Genomic DNA, 10409 nt, shown 5'->3' on the forward strand with positions numbered 1-10409 from the left:
CGAAACACCATAGATGGCAGTAGAAAGCTAACACAAGACGAAGGATAATCTAAGATTTTTTCAGATAATCTCACTTTTGAGATAACCCTCAGATGGATGTAAAATCAGTGCAGCTCTTACTAGGGGTGTACAGCCACTGCACTATTTGTATTCGGACTCGGATTCAGGCTTTAAAAAAAAGATTCGGATTCGTATTGGGCACACTGACTTCAGCCGAGCTAGTGCTACGTCGAGCTAGCCCGCTAACTTCCGCTTTAGCTCTCGGCTAACTAGAACGGGAATAAAATAATTTAATCGTGCGGCTCTTCTAGACTTTCCAAACGTAATCGGAGTGAATGGATCAAATTCTGGTAGTGAAACGAGTCGTTTCGCGGGGGTTGTGACACTCAAAAAAAATTATCCACCGTTCTATAGCCGCTTCTTTTCCCATTATTGTCTATGCGAAAAATGCTATGTTGTTGAACGGTGACCCGGGAGGTATCGGTGAGCACTTCCTGTCTACTGTAATGCAATGCATGCAGGGAGTTACTGTTTTTTAGCAATCCTAACATGAACACAAATGAAACAGGGTGACTCCAGTCGCGGCAGCTGGCAGTGTTGCCTGCTCGTGTTTGGCGCTCTACTCGTGTTGTGCTTCTATGGCGGGGGCACCAACGTTACGTGCATTAGCGCCACCTACTGTGGTGGAGTGTGAACCAGAGTCACCTGGTTATGTGCTGTTGCTGATCCAAACGTTTCTTTTTCTTTAGAAAAAAGCTCCCGAATAATGAGGAGAAACTTCAGACAGCAAAACTATTCGGGATCAAAGCATTATTTGTGTACTTCCGAATACGTATTCGGGTAGACAGGGCCGGTTTTAGCTATGGGCAATATGGGCGACCGCCCAGGGCGCAATCTTTGTAAGGGCGCACGAGCGCTCTCCAAAAAAAAAAAAAAAAAAGACAAAACAAAACAAAACTCGCCGTTAAGTTAGTGGAGTGGTCGCTGGGGCGCCCCTACTGTATGTCACGTCAACTTGCTGCTGAGAGTCATAGGCCTACTACAGGTTGTGTGTGTGTCAGGAGAGGCGAGGGGGGAGGGGGGAGGGGGGCGGGGGGGATCAACTTGCGACTGCTGAGGTTTCACGTCGGATGCTCCGCCGGCCCAGAGGGCTCTCATGCGGGGAAATAAAGGAGGGTTAAGCGCTAAACTCCTCGCCCTGAAGTTGGCTTCATTTTGGTAATGTTGCTATTGGGATGCCCAGCAATATTCCTCTTCTTCCTCTTCAATGTCCGGTCTCTGGTAAACAACAGGAATGAACTGCGACAGGATCATGTGTTAAAAAGGATCCTGGACTGTCATGATGTTTCTTTTTTTTTTTTTTTTTTTTTTTTTTTTTATTGGTGATAAAGTGGTAGACAAGGTGACGTGAGGGACAAAAAACGTTATAAGCACATATAACCACATAGACAAACATACGAACAATTGACATAAGTACAGACAACAACAGGAAAAGACATGCCACGTTGATACATAAATGTAGTGTTAGGCGTATGTGTGTGTGCGTGTGTGTGCGTGGATGAGAGGTTAGTGGAGTGCTATTACTTGTATACAATATGGTATATAATACGATAATAGTGACAGTAATAATAATAAAGAAAAGAAAATAAACAAATAATGATATTAGGGATAATGAATAGATAATAAGAGAAAGGAGCAATACATGTATATAATAATGAAATAAGACTTTGAAAATAAAGGGACAAAAAAAAAAAATAAATAAAAGAAAAGAAAAAGAAAGAAAAAAAAAATATATATATATATTATAATTTGTAAAAAAAAAAAAAAGATGCATGTACAGTAATCATTTTCCTTTGTGTAGATTAATTTTCAGTGTAGATTAATTTTCATGTGTCATGATGTTTCTAATGAGCAACATCACGCTGTTAAACCACACCGACTTCAGCAGAGAAGTGAGTTTAAGCACATTTTTAGTTTAGCCTACAGATGGAACAGTGGTTCCTGTCATTACTTTATATTATATTATATTATATATATTCAAAATATCATCATGTTGCTGACCCTACACTCACAAACAAAAACTATTTTAAATTGTGTATATTTTTTAGAGGTTCAGAGGCTGTAGTCAAGCTGCTCAGTTTTAATATAGCCTAAGCCTATAATTTTATGTGATTGGCTATTTAAAAAAATCATTTAAATATGGCTGGATGATCAATAACAAATTAAACTGTGGTTTGACAACACATTTATTAATTATGTAATTTAAAGGAACCACGGTAGCCTATAAGATCATGTGTAAGATCAAATTCAGTGTTAAAGGCGCTCAGGCAGGTGATTTTGAAATACGCTAAAAGTAATCCAGAAAGTACTATTAGTATTACTTTACTTGAGTAATCGAAATGCATTACAGATTACAGATTTTGGGACATGTAATCAGTAATCTGTAGGGGAATACATTTGAAAAGAAACCCCCCCAACACTGATTATAATATATTCTTGTGTTTGTTCGTTGGTGGGTTTTTTATTTATTTATTTATTTTTTTATTTTTTTTTGGGGGGGGGGGGGGCACCAAGGGATGGTTTCGCCCAGGGCGTAAAACTAGCCAGGACCGCCTCTGCGGGTAGACCCCTAGCTCTTACATTTATATACCAACATCACATTTCTGCTATCACTAAATCCTGTGGTTGCTCTGTTTTGCTCTCACATCACTTAAGGCAGCAGAACGGAGCGGAGACGGAGACTGCAGCAGAGTCTGACAGCTTTCACGCCACTTTTAATGAATGGGATTAAACAAGCAAATGCACTGCAGTGCTTCAAAAAAAAAAAAGAAGAAGCAAAAAAGCACCTCACAGGTTAGATGTGAAAGTGCCCATATTCTCCTTCATCACCTTAAAATGCTGTTGCTAGCAGAGGTAAGATATGTTATTCTCTGTATACTATTCAGAAATTTGCTTTCATCTTCCTGTAACCTTTTTACTGCTTCAGCATTAGACTTCATGAGTATCAAGGCGTCCAAAACTAGCAAACTTTAATCATGGAGTGCACACCCACATGCATCCCACCACACAAGCACTCATTCACAAGAGAGAGAGAGAGAAAAGAAATCCACGAAAAATTCCAATGTTATTCAAGCTGGGGCTTTTCATCACTCTTTGCCTGAGTGTTGATCTTTTCAAATGCTCATTGATCACTATGTTTAATCATAGTAATTGGAAACTGGCAGCTGCTGAGTCCTATCTCATGTGAAGGCTACAGCTTCACTCGAGTAAAAGTGTGTTAAATTGTGGCAGGTGTTAAGCAGCCGCTGATTTGGCACCGCATTCTGCATCATGTGAAAATGTGAGGTCTCTTAACTTTAAAAATGAGAAATTGCAGATGATGACTGATGCATCGTCCATCAGCGCAAGTTCTTTGTGGCTCTTAGTATGTTGAATAGCTGGGCGTCTAACTCAAATCAACATGAAATGTGCTTGCAAAGTTTCTGTTTTTTATTTTCTTCAGAGCAAAAACATCTATTTGGTTCTAATTGTGTCATGAAATGTTTTCCCTTTGTTTTCATGATGATTAAAAAGAGAGATATTCACAAAACAACACAGGGAATTTGCAAATGCAATCAGCAAATGATGTCTATGCAGAAACAATATCTTTTATCAACGGCAAACAATCATAGCTTTTAATCAGACTTTCCAAGAGCATCACATTATACTCTTTATTTCAACTCAGTGACAATAACTATCAGGCGCTCTTGGATGCCATTGGGTATATAATAGTGGAGTAAAGTAGCCAGAGGTTAATAACAAATGGAACACAAAGAAGAAGAATGAACAGACAAACAAATAAACAAGTAAATGGATAAAATAATAATTTGTGATGTTGTGGTCCTCAGGCCTTCATCAGATGATATGCATGTAGACAAACAGCTGCTGCCCTCTGAATGGTGGGCCCATGTTGTTTTCACAGCTAATGTTTACATATATTTGTAGCTGTCTTGTTTATTTTCACAGATTTTACCTTCTCTCCTCTCATCTAAGCAAAGACTGTAATTAGATCTTGTGGCTTTTTCTAAATTACAGTGGTTATAATGGGAACTTTATATGAATACCATGACCCCACTATTCATCCATCCACAAATCACCAATCTGTTTTCAGACACTCTGGTTTCTGGTTGCAATGTGACTTTGTGTGAGTATAAGTGCAGTGTTGTTGTTTTTTTTCCTTTTATTACTGAAAAAAAGAATGTGTATCAGACTGTGATGAATAGCTGCAAAGATGCATGTAAAAATGACAAGAATATGAACATGTACATGTATGTGTGTGTGATATGTGTATTCTGTTCTGGTTGTGTTTATTTATGTGACAGAAATGTGATTTAATATGTATGTAGGACATGAGTAATGAGAAATAATGTGAAATCAGTGTGGGTTGAAGATGGTAAAGCATACAACAGTAGTCTGTAATAACAGGAACAAATAATCTGTCTATTTTCTTTTCTTAATAGATACAGACTGTGAGAAATAAAATAGCCTCTAATATTATGCACAATCACTTTTCATACCAAACTCTTTTATACCACTGGTGTAGCTTGTGATTTGTATCTTCCACTGTACTTTACGGTTTACTGAAGAGTAGTAAGTATCCAGTGGCTGCCTGCCAGGAGAGGAAATAGATTTCCAACATGGTCTAAAAGTCACTGCGTCTCTAATGTTGCTCGCACTCAGGTATGAATGAGGTGTGTGCAGAGACATGTGATGTAAGGTAAAGATGGAGTAAACAGCCTCCGGTCCTCTGCAGAGTTTTGAATTGGCAGCTGACCATTGTTTCCACGGCTTGTTTTGTTGCCAGTGTTATTCTGGTTTATTTTTCATTCATGTCAAGTTCACCACCCTGGGGCCTGATAGTAATACTCCCACTACCAGTCTGACTGATATAAAAATGGACAAAAATCACCTGCTGCTGTGGTAGTGCAGTTTATTGCTGAGTATCTGGAGCTCATCCAGGCATAAATGAACCAACACAGAACACATAATAATGGTGACCTCCAAAGGTTCATAGGATAGTTAAGTCTCAGTGTGTATTTCCTCAGTCTGTCAGAGTCTCACTCGTGTGAATACAAACCAGGTCCATTGGTGAAACTCCAACACAGTGGATAGGTTGTTTTCTCATGTGTGCAAACACTGCTATGCTTAAGAACACATTATTATAATCAGGGGTTACAACAAACAAGGGAAAGATTATCTAAGCATTTCAGAATCAGAATATGTTTTTGTGCTTTTGCTGTGGTAAACACACAGTACCTCAGGATAAAACATGTTAATTAATTTCATTTACAGTAATTTCATTTCAACAAACCCAACTTGATCGGCATCAACATCTTCATCGGTCTTTATGTGTTGTGGTTCTGCCTTGAATCGTCCCTCTTTGGAGACTGGGGGTCATAAATTCGGCTGTGAGCTGCGTGACCACTCATAAGTAAACATTATAGCCTATTCAGCTTTTGTGTCGGCCTCAACCTTGGTGAACCTTTTACAAGCAACTATAAGACCAACTGTTCAAATGTTTGTTTTGCTAAACAACCTCTTATGACTTGTTGGTGAATTATCGATGACAGATAATGGCACTGGCCATTAAAGCAACGCTTTTTTCAACCTTAAAATAATGTTTCCAAACTAATTGAAGTGGTAGAAAAATGGTTAATAGGATGAACGGTGCCGCCGGTACCAGACACGGCTACGGCATCGGTACCGCTACCAGTAAAGATGGCGGCGATGGCAATGGCGCCGGTACCAGCAACGGTGGCGGCACCGGCAACAAATTCACATAGGCTACTATGCTACTCTGGGAACGACACTAACAGACAGTTGCTCTTCTCAACCAGAGTACCAGTAGCTACCACAAATCCTATATAGTGTTGCTTTAACAAGCTCTCCTGGATGGAATCCATAGTGTTGCACTCGCACATGGAAAGTTACAGAAATTCAATAGTAGATCCTACATCATGAGATGAACCAATTGGATCACACCATGGTCAAATGAAGAGCTGCAATTGTTGGGAGCCAATAAAGAAGCAAGCTGACTGAAAAACACTGAAGCATGACAAACCAGTATCTCCATGGCTACCATCAACATGTCCTTGGTTTGGTTTAATGGATTAATGGTTATTTTGGTTTAACTGCCTCCTACAGGTCCTTCAGGGTACTACGTCAGATCACGTTTGATCACGTGAGATTTCTGGCTTGGGGGACGAGAGGCTAGGGTGTCGTAAAACAAATATTTATGTGTGTGGTGTACTGTATTGGGAATATCGGAGCACACCACACACAATACGATCAAAACTGTTCATTCAATAATTTTATTCATCTTCATGTGTGGGGTCTCTTACAGATAAAAAATCTGTTGGGATTTTGAAAATCTTTATGTGTGTATCAGACATAACAAGAGTCAACCAAGGGTCCATCTTGGAGAACTTGCCAACATCCCATGGATGATCCTTGCTTCAATGCTTCTGGTACTGACTGGACATGAACGCTTGTCTGAAGCAAGTCACCTGTCATAAGTTTAACCGTCCTCATGCAGCTGCTCTTTTGTGTCTGGGCTCTTACTGCAGCCAGGTGTCCGCACCGGTGACACGATCATTCAAGGAGCAGGTGGCACCGGGGCAAGTCAGCATCATTCTGCAGGTGACATCTGGATGGGTCGGAAGGCAGACAGAGCCGAGGCCGGGCCAGCTGGGCAATGACACACACCTGCTCCCAATTAACCTTGTCCTATATCTGTCTTCTAGTGTGTTGAGAGGGGAGCAGGACCGCAGGGGAAAGGGATTATGTTTCATTTAAACTGCGATTACACATTGATATGACTGGCTTTAATCACAGTTGGCTCTAGTTTGCATGGCTCCATGTAAACAACGTGGACAGTTGAACATTACACTTGTATGATCGCTGAATTTCTCGCTGTTGGTATGAAAGAAAAAGGTCATGACTTCTTCTTCTTCTTTAAAGACCCCCTAAACCAAAAATTGACTTTTCGAAATTATTAACATGTTAGACATTTCAGTAGCGAAGTTGCTAATGCACGCCATAACGGAGCATTTTAGATTTGAAAATGCAATTTCAAAGCCAGAGTCTAAAAAAGTTGGATTCAGTTTTTCAGCACCCAGTCAGGTTTAATACACCAGAATCTGTAGCAACCATCATCTCATTTGTTGTTCACTGTGATGGTGACACTTCACATCTACTTATATATCAAAAACAGTAACATTGGTTGACAAACATAAACACTGGTGCTTATATGGGACCCTGATAATGTTGACCAAGAACCACAGCCTGTCCACTAATATTCATCAGTGAGGTACAAACATGTTTGTATTATTTTATCCATCCCATTCATATCAATTAAGGCACCTTTGTGTGAGGTCATACAACTCAATGGTTCTTCATACCACATCCCCCACAGTGATTACAACCTTCATGCAGGATTTATGGCAGGATAGGGCTCAGTTAAGGAATATCAAGCTCAAACTGATCTGATCTAATAACTTAATTTACGAACTGACGGTATATAAGTAAATGTCACAGCTATGTTAGGCAAAACATCTGCATAATCGGAATAAAAGAGAAAGCTGAGAACGTGTGTGATCTTGTGAACATTTTTTAGGTGGTTTGCTCCATGGTATGTAGGGAGATAAGCAGTTATATGTTAACCTGGGCTTTAACTCAGCGCCAGTGTTTAGCTGTGACTAAATACTGAGTGAGTTTGGGGTATGGAAACACCGCTCGCGGGTTTGTTTTCCTCCTGGGACGTGTTCATATGTTCAGAGACTGTTCAGGGTTCTCTTTGCTTTGCTCAGTTTATTGCACATTCCTTTTTTTCATGGTCATGTAAGTCATTTTAAATTGTAGACGATATTATGTTATGTTATGTTAAGAGGTCCAAGAAAGCATAGTGATGTGCCTGACCCAAATTAATAGGTCAGTATTGGTGTTGATCTCACTTTGGAACTGCACCTGCAGCCTAAAGGTGCTTTTTAATGTTCCATCATCATATCACAGTGAACCTTGCTGCTTTCTGCATCACAGTGAATAACTACCTGTGGCTCACATAGTCTGCTTCTGTGTCTGCGTGTTCTTGTAACTGAAGATAGAATACAGTGATGTGGACATGGTGGCCTTCAGCATTGATAGGCTGTTACTCCTGACATACCCTGGCCGAGGGGAGTCCAACGCAGAAGGTTTGGTTGAAATCGGGCCATTGTTTTTGGAGAAAATGAACAAAAACCACATAGGCGATTTTCAAAAATTTTAACCCCCGGAGGTGTTGAAATTATTCTTTTTGACCAAAAATTTTAATTTCTTCAAATTTCTCCAAACTCGGATATATTATCTGGGGGTCCGAGGGGAGTCCAATGCAGAAGGTTTGGTTGAAATCGGGCCAGTGGTTTTGGAGAAAATGACCAAAAACCACGCAGGTGATTTTCTAAAATTCTACCCATGTAGCCAATCAGCTGGTGCAGTAGACCAGACACCATGAACGGGTTTGCTCTCTTGTATATCACTTACACTGCACCACTGGTGTCAATACAGATTGCCCGGAACCTGAAGTGGAGATGGCAGAGGAGTACCAGAAGTTAACAAGTATGCCAACAAAACGAATGGTACGCTAATGAGTAGTATAAAGAAGTATCTGTTTATTTGTGATTAAATAATGGCAAAACTAATGACCTATCCATGGGTCTTAGCTGTGTTTATTGCTAATTATCAAACATTAGTATCCAAACATGCTAAAAATATTGTGGTGATTGTGGTATTAACATAGTTTTCTTTTCTTTTCTTCTTCCAAAATCAGCACGTCAGTATGGTCCCATCAATATTTAGCTCAGTACACAGGCGTGCAGTGCTGCTGGCACAGCTGAGGTCTCATGTTAAATGGTGCTTGGCTTGAGGCTTCACTAGAATTTGTGAGATGTTCAGAAAATGTTTTCTTCCAAAATGATTGCAGAAATATAAGGAATCCAAGGACATGTCAGGAGGGGGCTGATGGGTAACAGAAATTAAAGGACAATGCATCAGCCCACAAAAATGTGTTCAACTTCAGAAGAAGTACAAATTGCTTTCTTTACAATAGCCAAGATACTTTTTAAGAAGCTATTTGTAAGATTTTACATTGCTGCGCAGCATCAACATATTGGTTACCTACCAGTGTGGACAAGAGCTCCAGTCATCAGTGTGTTCACAATACACAAGGTTAAAATGAACACTCTTCAGGGCAGACTGGATTCTAGTGATGCAGTTCTGATAAGAAAGTCCAATTGGACTTTGGCTAGCAAGTTAGCATGCTAAGCTAGAACAATGGAGATCAGTTGAGATAAAAAACAAACAGTTTCCCACAACCCTGGAGACAACTAAGTCAAGAAATGAAATTTGATGATGAACTTGCATCATTTCCTTTAGACTGCTAAGACAACAAGGTGTTATGCTCATGTTGGCTAGGTAGCAATGGTACAGTATAACAAGGTCATTAACGGATACAAAAGTAGAACATTCCTCAATAGCCTATTATAATTTGATGCCATGTACTGTTTCACATCCTCACAGTTTGATAGTGTTATGCTGTTCAGTTATTCAGTAGGCTAGCTCATTGAATCTGCATCCCTCAATTTTACACAAAGTTAATTTCAAATGGATGGATTAGTAAATGTTAGTTATTTGGATTCCAGCATAACAGTAAGACACTTTTTGGAAACAATGATGGGGATTTGTTTAGAATTCAATTTGATCCTCTCTGTGTTCAAATTTCTGTTAAACTGTGACCGTGCCAGGATTTTCTGCAGATAAACCAAAGCAGTTATACTTAGTATTTCACCAGGAACTTGCTTTCTAGACTCAGGCCAAACACAACTGTGCCTACTCTGTTGACAACACTGCAAGAATATATGCCACCCTTTTGTTTCTCCCCCATTGAATACCACCACCGCACAGTATCCAATGTGGCTTTTAATGTCTATTACTCTATTACTGTGGCAGTGGTTTAGTATCCACACCAGAGAGCGAATAAGTAATAGAAACATGACATCTCATTAAAAAGTTGGGGCTTTGTTCAAAGTGCCGCTAGACTCCTTTTTGTTTACTACCTGCTGACTCACTGTAGAAATGAGTTTGGAGTTTCTTACTCCCACAAGCCTTCGATCTTTTCTGGGGCACACTGTATGCGCGGGTGGTGTTTACTGAATTAAGTGTTTTTAAAGGGTAAATATAATATTTCTGATAGATGTGCCTGCTGCTAACAAATAAGACTGGGAGGTGGAATTTCAGTGGTATAAAATTGCCATGAGGTCAGATACAGCCTGTCAACTGAAGTAGGTTTTTTCTCCACCCTGTTAACATCCAGGATAGTGATGCTGTTGAGAGCCAGG

The sequence above is a fragment of the Trachurus trachurus genome (assembly GCF_905171665.1).
Source record: "Trachurus trachurus genome assembly, chromosome: 10".
NCBI classification, from domain to species: domain Eukaryota; kingdom Metazoa; phylum Chordata; class Actinopteri; order Carangiformes; family Carangidae; genus Trachurus; species Trachurus trachurus.